Below are 11,462 nucleotides of genomic sequence, written 5' to 3' on the forward strand. Positions count from 1 at the left end.
GGAAGCTAGACTATTTATATACTGAAAGTCATTAAAAATAATTACATGATCACACGTCAACATGGGGAAACCAGAGAGGTGAGTGGTTGGCAAGTATGTGAAAGTGAAGGACGGAAAGGAATACGAAAGCATGATTAGCGAGGGTGTCAACATCAAGGATATTGAGGGGAGAAGCAGTTTGAAGAGTAAAGTCGGTGAAAAGGCAATGAAGTGATTATAAAACGGTGAATAAAGTTTAGAAACTAAGAGAAAGGTCACACCTAATTAGTTAACAATAAGAATTTCTGGAGTATCAATTACATGAAAAGTATTGCTAGATGCAGATGATAACAGTATAACACTGGGTCTCCAAGAGTCAAAGAGATGGAAAAGCATACAGAAAAGCATATCAGAATACAGCCTTATTTGGAAATAGGGACTTCAAAGATGTAGCTAGTTATGTTAAGGTAAAATGAGGGGATGTAATATACAGCATGAAAAATGTAGTCAAGAGAAAAAAGATGGTGGCGAAGTAGAGAGACGTGGAGTGCATCCCTCTCCACAGATGCATTGGGAATGCACGGAAGGACGCAGTCATTCCCACAGAGAACCAGCTGAACACCAACAGACGGCCTCGGACACCAGAAAGGACTGCGGGGAGCCTGACATAGCCGGTAGGGAGGCATCTACGACGGCTCAAAGAGGGTGAAGCGGCGGAGCTGTGGCAGATGGCGGGGAGTGAGACACATATGGAGGGTGAGGGTCCGCAGCGCAGCTCAGCGTTCCCGGACCGAGACATCGATCCGCAGCTGAACGGAGGGTCCAGGAGCGGGAGCGTGGGAACCGGAGAGCTGGTTCAGGGTGAGAAACATTGTTGCTGGTAGGGTGACGGACCGAGAGGACAGGAGGGAGGAGGTCCGCGGAGAGGAGTGCCCGTCCCTGAGAGCTGCCTGGCCATGATGGCGGCTTGAGGCTGCAGGCTCACGGGCGGGGGGGAGGAGCCGCACGTTTGGCGCCTCTGCAACAGGCAGTGGAGAGACGCCCATGGGCCACCTAAGGCGCTCAGGGATAACAAGCACCCTCAGGTGCTCGGGCGGGGCTAGATTAAAACCCCTTGCAATGCCAGCAGCAGGGAGGCTGCCGAGAGAAAACAACAACAACAACAACAGCAACAACAACAAAAAAACCTGAGAGAGGCCCAACTCTAAGACTTTCTGTTTACGCCTGAGCCACCGGCGTCCCTCTGCAACAGGCACCTCCAAGCCCGACTGAAACAACAGTGCGCCACTGCTCACTCACTCCCAGGAGAAGGAGCCACTATAGTACCCTCTCCCTCCCCACACACCAACGCTTACAGATGAACAATAAAGGAAATTCTGCTGGTCACAGAATAACGCAAAAAAGCCCAAGGCAAGGAGAAGGACACTTACAGCTGAGACGCTAAGGAAACAGAAATAGTAGTATCAATACCTATTGAACTGGTCCATTCTGGGATCAGTTCTGGATTTTTTTTCTTCTTTTTCTTTTTCATTTTCTCTCTCTCTCTTTTTTTTGTTTTTGTTTTTTTTTCTTTACTAAATACGATCTTAGCCCTAAGGGATCTACAAGTTTTATAACATAATTTTTTAATGATATTTTTTATTCTATTTTTTTTTCTCCTGCCTTTTTACATACTTCTATATCTAGCTAAGTTTTTGGTAGTACGGACAATATATCTCTCATACTTTCCTTTCATCCCTATCTTTTATACATTTCTATTCCTTTCTTTTTATTTGCATATTTCCAACCACATTACGCTCTTCTGTTCCCCTTTCTTCCAGCCATCTTAAGTATATTTTATCTTAACATACTTATAAGCAACACTAGCGGTCTGCTCAGACTCCTTGCTCTATTCTCCAGATGACACACTGCCTTGGTATTTAATATTAGGCTTTTGTCTTTATCTTAGTTCTTAGTACAGTTGTCTAATTACACTCTGAGAATCTCCATTCTTTCTGGTGGTACTCTGGCTCTTTTCTATATTTGATCCTAGCTTACAAAATCTCCCTGGATTAATGTTTGTATGTGTAAGGTGTTATTTGTTTGTTTGTTTGCTTTTGCTTTTGTCTCTGATTTGTTCTGTTTCAGTTGTCAATTTCTGTTGGGTTTCTCTTTGAATATCTGATAGCACACTGGGGTTCTGTCAGGTCTTTCTAGAGCCTTATGTCCTAACGGATTCAGTAATTGTGTGTCTTATACATGTATGTGTTTCCCAGACTTAATATTTGTTTAATCCAATACTGGGACATTAGTCTGAGGCTTGGACAGTCTTCTATAAACACCTCTATCACCAGGACAAGCAACCCCAAAAGTTTGGACAACCATAAGGAAACAAAGAAACCCCATGCAGGCAAAGGAGCAGGAAAAAAACCCACAAGACCAAATAAATGAGGAGGAAATAGGAAAAATGCCTGAAAAAGAATTTAGAGTAATGATAGTAAAAATGATACAAAATCTTGATAACAAAATAGAGAAAGTACAAGAAACAGTTCATAAGAACTCAGAAAAACAAACAGTAATGGATAACAAAATAACTGAAATTAAAAATACTCTAGATGCTATAACCAGCAGAATGACAGAGGCAGAAGAACGAATAAGTGAGTTGGAAGATAGAATGGGGGAAATAACTGCCACAGAGCAGGAAAAAGAAAAAAGAATAAAAAGATTAGAAGACACTCTCAGAGACCTCAGTGATAACATTAAGCGTACCAACATTCGAATTATAGGCATCCCAGAAGAAGAAGAAAACAAGAAAGGGTCTGAGAAAATATTTGAAGAGGTTATAGTGGAAAATTTCCCCAACATGGGAAAGGAAATAATTCACCAAGTCCAAGAAGCACAGAGAGTCCCATACAGAATAAACCCAAGGAGAAATACACCAAGACACATATTAATCAAACTAACAACAATAAAACACAAAGAAAAAATCTTAAAAGCAGCAAGAGAAAAGCAACAAACAACATATAAGGGAAAACCCATCAGGATAACAGCTGACCTTTCTACAGAAACTCTGCAGGCCAGAAGGGAATGGCAGGATATACTGAAAGTCCTGAAAGAGAGAAACCTACAGCCAAGAATACTCTACCCAGCAAGAATCTCATTCAGATTTGAGGGAGAAATCAAAAGCTTTCCAGACAAGCAAAAGTTAAGAGAATTCAGCACCACCAAACCAGCTTTACAACAAGTGCTAAAGGAACTTCTCTAAGCAGGACACACAAGAAAAGGAAAACACCTACAAATACAAACCCAAAACAATTAAGAAAATGGCAATAGGAACACACATATCAATAATCACTTTAAATGTAAATGGATCAAATGCTCCAACCAAAAGACACAGACTGGCTGAATGGATACAAAAACAAGACCCTTCTATATGCTGCCTACAAGAAACCCACTTCAGACCAAGGGATACATATAGACTGAAAGTAAAGGGATGAAAAAAGAGATTCCATGCAAATGGAAGTCAAAAGAAAGCTGGAGTAGCAATACTCATATCAGACAAATTAGACTTGAAAGTAAAGACTATTACAAGAGACAAGGACGGACACTGCATAATGATCAAGGGATCCATTCAAGAAGAACATATCACAATGGTAAATATCTATGCCCCCAATATAGGAGCACCTCAATACATAAGGCAAATGCTAACAGCTATAAAGGGGGACATCGACAGTAACACAATAATAGTGGGAGACTTGAACACCCCACTTACATCAATGGACAGATCATCCAAACAGAAAATAAATAAGGACACACAAGCTTTAAATGACACATTAGACCAACTCGACTTAATTGATATTTATAGGACATTCCATCCAAAAATGACAGAATACACTTTCTTCTCAAGTGCACACGGAACATTTTCCAGGATAGATCACATCTTGGGTCACAAATCAAACCTCGGCAAATTCCAGAAAATTGAAATCATATCAAGCATCTTCTCTGCCCACAACGCCATGAGACTAGATATCAATTACAGGAAAAAAACTGCAAAAAATACAAACACATGGAGGCTAAACAACACACTATTAAACAACCAAGGAATCACTAAAGAAATCAAAGAGGAAATCAAAAAGTATCTAGAAACAAATGACAATGAAAACACAACAACCCAAAACCTATGGGACGCAGCAAAAGCAGTTCTAAGAGGGAAGTTTATAGCAATACAGTCCTACCTTAAGAAACAAGAAAATGATCGAATAAACAACCTAACCTTACACCTCAAACAACTAGAGAAAGAAGAACAAAGAAACCCCAAAGGGAGCAGAAGGAAAGAAATCATAAATATCTGATCAGAAATAAATGAAAAAGAAAGGAAAGAAACCATAAGAAAAATAAATAAAACTAAAAGCTGGTTCTTTGAGAAGATTAACAAAATTGATAAACCATTAGCCAGGCTCATCAAGAAAAAAGGGGAGAAGATGCAAATCAACAGAATTAGAAATGAAAAAGGAGAAGTAACAATGGACACCTCAGAAATACAAAACATCATGAGAGACTACTACAAGCAACTATATGCCAATCAATTGGATAACCTGGAAGAAATGGATACATTCTTAGAAAAATGCAATCTTCCAAGACTGAACCAGGAAGAAATAGAAACCATGAACAGACCAATCACAAGTACGGAAATTGAGGCAATGATTAAAAACCTCCCAACACACAAAAGCCCAGGACCAGATGGGTTCACGGGTGAATTCTATCAAACATTTCGAGAAGAGTTAACACCTATCCTTCTCAAACTCTTCCAAAATATTGCAGAAGGAGGAACACTACCAAACTCATTCTATGAGGCTACCATCACCCTCATACCAAAACCAGGCAAAGATGTCACAAAAAAAGAAAACTACAGACCAATATCACTGATGAATATAGATGCAAAAATCCTCAACAAAATACTAGCTAACAGACTGCAACAGCACATTAAAAAAATCATACACCACGATCAAGTGGGGTTTATCCCTGGGATGCAAGGATTCTTCAATATACGCAAATCAATCAACGTGATACATCATATCAACAAATTGAAGGATAAAAACCATATGATCATTTCAATAGATGCAGAAAAAGCTTTTGACAAAGTTCAACATCCATTTATGATAAAAGCTCTCCAGAAAATGGGCATAGAAGGAAATTACCTCAACATAATAAAAGCCATATATGAAAAACCAAAAGCCAACATTTCTCAATGGGGAAAAACTGGAAGAATTCCCTCTGAGAACAGGAACAAGACAAGGTTGTCCACTCTCACCACTATTATTCAACATAGTTTTGGAAGTTTTAGCCACAGCAATCAGAGAAGAAAAAGAAATCAAAGGAATCCAAATTGGACAAGAAGAAGTCAAATTGTCACTCTTTGCAGATGACATGATATTATATATAGAAAACCCTAAAGACTCTACCAGAAGACTGCTAGTACTAACTGATGATTTTAGTAAAGTAGCAGGATACAAAATTAATGCACAGAAATCTCTTGCATTCCTATACACTAACAACGGAAGAGCAGAAAGAGAAATTAAGGAAACTCTCCCATTCACCATTGCAACAAAAAGAATAAAATACCTAGGAATAAACCTGCCTAAGGAGGCCAAAGATCTGTATGCAGAAAACTTTAAGACATTGATGAAAGAAATCAAAGACGACACAAACAGATGGAGGGACATACCATGTTCCTGGATTGGAAGAATCAACATAGTGAAAATGACTGTACTACCCAAAGCAATTTACAGATTCAATGCAATCCCGATCAAATTACCAATGGCATTTTTCACAGAACTAGAGCAAGAAATCTTACGATTTGTATGGAAATTCTAAAGACCCCGAATAGCCAAAGCAATCTTGAGAAGGAAAAATGGAGTTGGTGGAATGAGGCTTCCTGACTTCAAACTATACTACAAGGCCATAGTGATCAAGACAGTATGGTACTGGCACAAAAATAGAAAGGAAGATCAGTGGAATAGAATAGAGAACTCAGAAGTAAGCCCAAGCACATATGGGCACCTTATCTTTGACAAAGGAGGCAAGAATATGCAATGGAAAAAAGACAGCCTCTTCAATAAGTGGTGCTGGGCAAATTGGACAGCAACATGTAAAAGAATGAAATTAGAACACTTCCTAACAGCATACACAAAAATAAACTCCAAATGGATTAAAGACCTACATGTAAGGCCAGACACTATAAAACTCCTAGAGGAAAACATAGGCAGAACACTCTATGACATCCATCAAAGCAACATCCTTTTTGACCCACCTCCTAGAATCATGGAAATAAAATCAAGAATAAACGAATGGGACCTCATGAAACTTAAAAGCTTTTGCACAGCAAAAGAAACCATAAACAAGACTAAAAGGCAACCCTCAGAATGGGAAAAAATAATTGCCTATGAAACAACGGACAAAGGATTAACCTCCAAAATATACAAGCAGCTCATGAAGCTTCATACCAAAAAAGCAAATAACCCAATCCACAAATGGGCAGAAGACCTAAATAGACATTTCTCCAAAGAAGACATACAGATGGCCAACAAACACATGAAAAGATGCTCAACATCACTCATCAGAGAAATGCAAGTCAAAGCCACAATGAGGTATCACCTCACACCAGTCAGAATGTCCATGATCACAAAATCTGGAAACAACAAATGTTGGAGAGGGTGTGGAGAAAAGGGAACTCTCCTGCACTGTTGGTGGGAATGTAAGTTGGTACAGCCACTATGGAAAACAATTTGGAGGTTCCTTAAAAAACTACAAATAGAACTACCATATGATCCAGTAATCCCACTCCTGGGCATATACCCAAAGAAAACCATAATCCCAAAAGAAACATGTACCATTATGTTTATTGCAGCACTCTTTACAATAGCCAGGACATGGAAGCAACCTAAATGCCCATCAACAAATGAATGGATACAGAAGATGTGGCATATATATACAATGGAATATTACTCAGCTATAAAAAGGGATGAGATGGAGCTATATGTCATGAGGTGGATAGAACTACAATCTGTCATACATAGTGAAGTAAGTCAGAAAGAGAAGGACAAATATTGTATGCTAACTCACATATATGGAATCTGAAAATGGTACTGATGAGCTCAGTGACAAGAACAAGAATGCAGATAGAGAGAATGGACTGGAGAACTTGAGGTATGGGAGGGGGCGGGGGGTGAAGGGGAAACTGAGAAGAAGCAAGAGAGTAGCACAGACATATATATACTACCAACTGTAAAATAGTCAGTGGGAAGTTGTTGTATAACAAAGGGAGTCCAACTCGAGGATGGAAGATGCCTTAGAGGACTGGGGCGGGGAGGGTGAGGGGGACTCGAGGTGGGGGGCGTCAAGGAAGGGAGGGAATACGGGGATATGTGTATAAAAAAAATGTAGTCAATAATACTGTAATTTTGTATGGTTATAGATGGTTACTAGACTTATTGTAGTGGTCATTTTGTAACATATTTAAATGTTTAACCACTATGCTGCACACTGAAAGCTAACATAATATTTTACATCAACTATACCTCAATTAAAAAAAAGATGAGGTCACACTGGACTAGCATGGGCCCTAAATCCACTATAACTGATGTTTCTTCTAAGAAGAGGGGACACACACACCCAGCAAAGAAGGCCATTGATGAGGCACATTTATATAGGCAATGTTTTCCACAATGCCTGGAAGATAGTAAAAGCTTCATAGATGTGAACTGAATAATTACTTGTACATAGAAATAAAAATTTAAATGCACAAAGCAATAATATACAAAAAAGGGAAATAGAATTGAACCATAATATGATACTCAGGTAGAGTTGAATTTTAGGCTATTATTATAATTGATTTTTTTTCTTTCAAAGATATTAACTCCTAGAATTTCCTAAGGCAGTCCTGTAAGTGGTTATCTAACCACAGCCCTGGGTCAATGCATGAAGTTCAAAACACCAATGTTTGGTCAATAAAAAGATGTTGTGTGTGTTTATATGATTCCTGGTGCTCCTACTTTATAGTTTGCTTCAATCTGTCTCATTGTTCCATGTGTCTTCCTGTCTCTCTTCTTCTCTTTCTTTTCACTGTCTGTCGGGAAGTGTTTCTCCATTACTCTTTGTATGTCTGCTCCACCCTTGTTTCTCTCTTCACATAACTAACAAGGATTTTTGTTTGTATAATTCACTTGCAACTTGGCACATACACTCTTTTTGGTTGTCTGTTTTATGTGTGAAGACTGCTCTCTGGGTTGGATTTGAGTCAAGAAATGCAGAAGTCAAAACTACAGAGTAAAACAACTACTACTGCTACTACTTCTTCTGCTTCTGCTTCTGCTTCTCCTTCTCCTCCTTCTCCTCCTCCTCCCCCTCCCCCTCCATCCTCCTTCCCCCTCCCCCTCCCCCTCCTTTTCTCCTTCTCTTTCTTCCCTTTTTCTTCCTCCTTTTCCTCTTTTATATAAGAGAACTGGGTTTGAATCTCTACCCAGGGCAGTTTAATGATAGTTATTTTTAGGGATTAAATTTGCTTAGATAGTTTTAGTCTTGAACTTCAGTATTGAGTTAAATTGGTTGATACTCAATTCAATCATATCAGTCGTTCATTCATATCAATCTCTATTTCATTTTTGTAAAGCTACTGTCAGTCAAAACATTTCTATAGAGGGATTGGCATATGTTCCAGCACTCTCCTCCTCTTCATAGTACAGAAGTCAGACATGAGTCAGTCATAGCAAAGATGCTCACCATCCCCAGCATTTCTGCTCCACTCAATACCAGTCAGCATTGACTGGGCACCTCCTCATTCCAGGCACTCAGGTGGGTTCAGTGGAGTGACAATTATGGATCAGTGATGGCTTCTACCCATGCCAGGAGGCAGTATGGGGCAGTGGTTATGACATGGCTTTAGATTTGGGTAGACCCTATCCTTAGTAGCTGTGTGAACTTGGAGTTATTAACTGTTCTTGGTCCTTTTTTTTAAACTATAAAAAGAGGATGCATAATAGTACCACCTGAAAGGGCTGTTTGGTGAACAAATGAGATAATCCTTTTAAAGCACTTGTCAGGGAGGCTGACAGATAGGACAACCCTCAATAAACACTAGCTACAAGGGTTATCCATAAAAGCCAGCTCGTAATCTATGGGGGAAAAGAAAGACAAGACAACCAAGTCTTGTATGTATCAGCCTGTCTGGGAAGTGCTGTATCATGGGTATGTTAGTGCTTTGAAAGCAGAGAAGGAGGTGGCATTCTGAGTGAAGGGCTCAGGAAGCTTTGTAGAGGAGCAGGCAATTGAGGTAGACTTTAAATAATCTTGGAGAATAGAGAAGAATCTTCACTGGGCCATTTCTATTGTCCTTTGTTCGGTGTAACCAGGATGTGGATAGTTTCCAGAGAATAGGAGTTTGCTTTTTCTCTTATCCACATTTGGAGGCCTCATACAATCCATTGTATAGTCAGCTGTTTAATTAGATGTAGTCTGTCAAAGTGGATATATCAACATAAAGGAAATATTTCTCTAGAATTGCCAAGGGAACAATTTCATGACTAGTTCAAGGATGTGTCAATAAGCTTTAATTACGTAGTTGCTGAGAAAAGACAGAGGACTGAGAAACGTTCACCTATCAGAGAGACAAGGGTGGTCCTACAATTTCAAGTTGCTTCCAGTTTGGAAGGGTCTGAAAGAAAGAAGAAATTCCCAAATCTTGTGTCTGGCATTCAAGGCCTTTCATAATCTGATTCTAACCTTCTCATTCACCTTAACCCTTCTTACTTTCCAATATAGGATCTATGTTCTTTAAAAGCTTGTGTCTACAGTGTACCCCAAACAGAAACCCATCCCTCATGCAGCCCTTACCCATCATGTTCCTTCTTCTCTTTTCTGTCCTCTTGGCCCATTCAAATCTTACCCAAACCTGGAGACCCAGGTCAAAGGGCCCTCTATGAAGATATTGTATGTTAGCTCCATCTCACGGTCATTCTGTCAGCACTAGCGTTGCTCCTGTGGTATTTGGGACCCCTTTTCTTCTGTTGCTCTCTATATTTGGTGTAGAGATCAATCCCTCAAATTCTACTGGAAATTTCTGGTTAGGGGCCTTCTTAAATTTCATTTATGTTCTCAACTGCATTTAGTAGCAGGTATGCAATAGGTGTTTAGTAAATAATTGTTGAATTCTTGCACTTATTTACCTTAGGGCAGGCATGTGCTAACCATGAGGAATCCAATGAATATGATTCAGTGCCTCTTTGTATGGGCTTCCATTTGGGGTCATCCAGTGGGGTCATCATTTGTCAGTTCAATAGGATGCAGAAACCCTCATATGAGGTAGGAAGTGGTCAGTGCCAGCACAGTTCCAAAGTGGAATTTAAAGGAGGAAGCCTCTACCCTGTCTTTTCACTTGTGCATTCTCAACACCTAACCCAATGCCTGGCACATAGTGAGTGTTCAGATATTTGTTGACTAAACTGAAAGAGTAACTTCTACTTAAGAGAGTCAAGGAAGCCTTGAAAGAAAGAGATTTGATTAAGACTTACCTAGAAAGATGAGCTGGAATTGAGAGGTATAGATGGAATCAACATCATGGAGAAAGAAACTTGAATAAATTCTTTTCTCTGAATACCCTCTTTTACACATTTTTGTGTTTACTCATCTCCCATACCTGGAGACCTAGGGTTTGAGGGCATTATAGCCATTACCACCTTGTTTTCAAGGTCCAAGTGAATTTGGAGCTCTGACACCCAATCATGACCTTCCATCACTCCACGAACACACAGTCCGTGAACCACCAAAAACACATTGGGACAAACTCCATAGAGTCAAGCCATCTTCTTTGATGCTATCTGGCAAGTGCCCTGCCTCTAGAAGTTTAGATGGGCAGGTGGCAAGAGGAGGGAACACATAATTGATTGGATATCAGCATTCCAATATCAAGAGGACTGAAAACAGACCTGGAACAATGTCTGGAATGTCCAGAGGTAATCCTATCAATCTCTAAAGGGTCACAGGATATTATTCTCCTATGCTTTTCTCTCAGTCTCTTTCATTCTCTTTCTCTTTGTAACCCAGCCCACCACTACATAACATTTCAATCCAAGCAACATCTTCTAAATTCAGATTCTCCAGAGAGAGGGATATGATTGGTTCAGGTGGGTCAGGGATGCCCCCTGTCGTAGGCAGAATAATGACCCCCCAAAATGTTGACTCCTAATCCCCAGAACCCGTGAATATGTTGCCTTAAATGGCAAAAGGGATTTTGTAGATGTAATTAAAGACCTTGCAATGAGGAGATTATCCAGGTGGACCAATATAATCACATGGGTTTTTCAAATAGGAGAACCTTTCCAAGCTGTGGTCAGAGAGGGTGATGTAACTACCCACAGCCCTCAGATGGCCATGTTACAACAAGGGATGTAATCACTTTTCTATTGCTGTTGTAATAAATTGCAACAAGCTTTCTTGGAAAGCTGACAGGA

Source organism: Hippopotamus amphibius, chromosome 3, assembly GCF_030028045.1.
Source record: "Hippopotamus amphibius kiboko isolate mHipAmp2 chromosome 3, mHipAmp2.hap2, whole genome shotgun sequence".
Lineage (NCBI taxonomy): Eukaryota > Metazoa > Chordata > Mammalia > Artiodactyla > Hippopotamidae > Hippopotamus > Hippopotamus amphibius.